We start from the raw sequence: 641 nt of genomic DNA, 5'->3' as shown, positions 1-641 counted from the left end.
GGTGGTAATACTGGAAAACAAAGTGCTTAGGGCCACGGCCAAGACTCATAAAGTAACTGTGTTCAAGAATCAACATACTATACTAGGAGAATCAATAATACTATCTGAATTCTAAGTTCCTATGGATGCCAATCATTCTGAATTTCAAAGGATAGAGGGAGATGCCAAAACTATTCAGAAACAAAAAGCTACAAGCCCCGCTCATCTAATAAGAATCTGAGCTCCATTTAAAACTCTAAAATATTATTACTTCTTAATTTCTTTTCATCCTATTTTATTTATCTAGTTGCTTGAGGACAAGCAACAGTTTATGTTTGGTATTGTGATGAGCGGATATTTTATACGCTTTTTGGGGGTAATTTCATGTAGATTTTAGTATGTTTTAATTAGTTTTTAATAAAATATTATTAGTTTTAGGCAAAAATCATATTTCTGGACTTTACTATGAGTTTGTGTATTTTTCTGTGATTTCAAGTATTTTTTGGCTGAAATTGAGGGAGTTGAGCAAAAATCTGAGTTAGGCTGAAAAAGGACTGCTGATGCTGTTGGATCCTGACCTCCCTGTACTCGGAATGGAATTTTTGGAGCTACAGGAGTCCAATTGACGCGCTCTCAACGGCGTTGGAAAGTAGACATCCAGG

This window comes from Arachis duranensis, chromosome 1, assembly GCF_000817695.3.
Source record: "Arachis duranensis cultivar V14167 chromosome 1, aradu.V14167.gnm2.J7QH, whole genome shotgun sequence".
NCBI lineage: Eukaryota > Viridiplantae > Streptophyta > Magnoliopsida > Fabales > Fabaceae > Arachis > Arachis duranensis.
The sequence above is the reverse complement of the archived record's forward strand: the minus strand, read 5'-3'. Positions refer to the sequence as shown.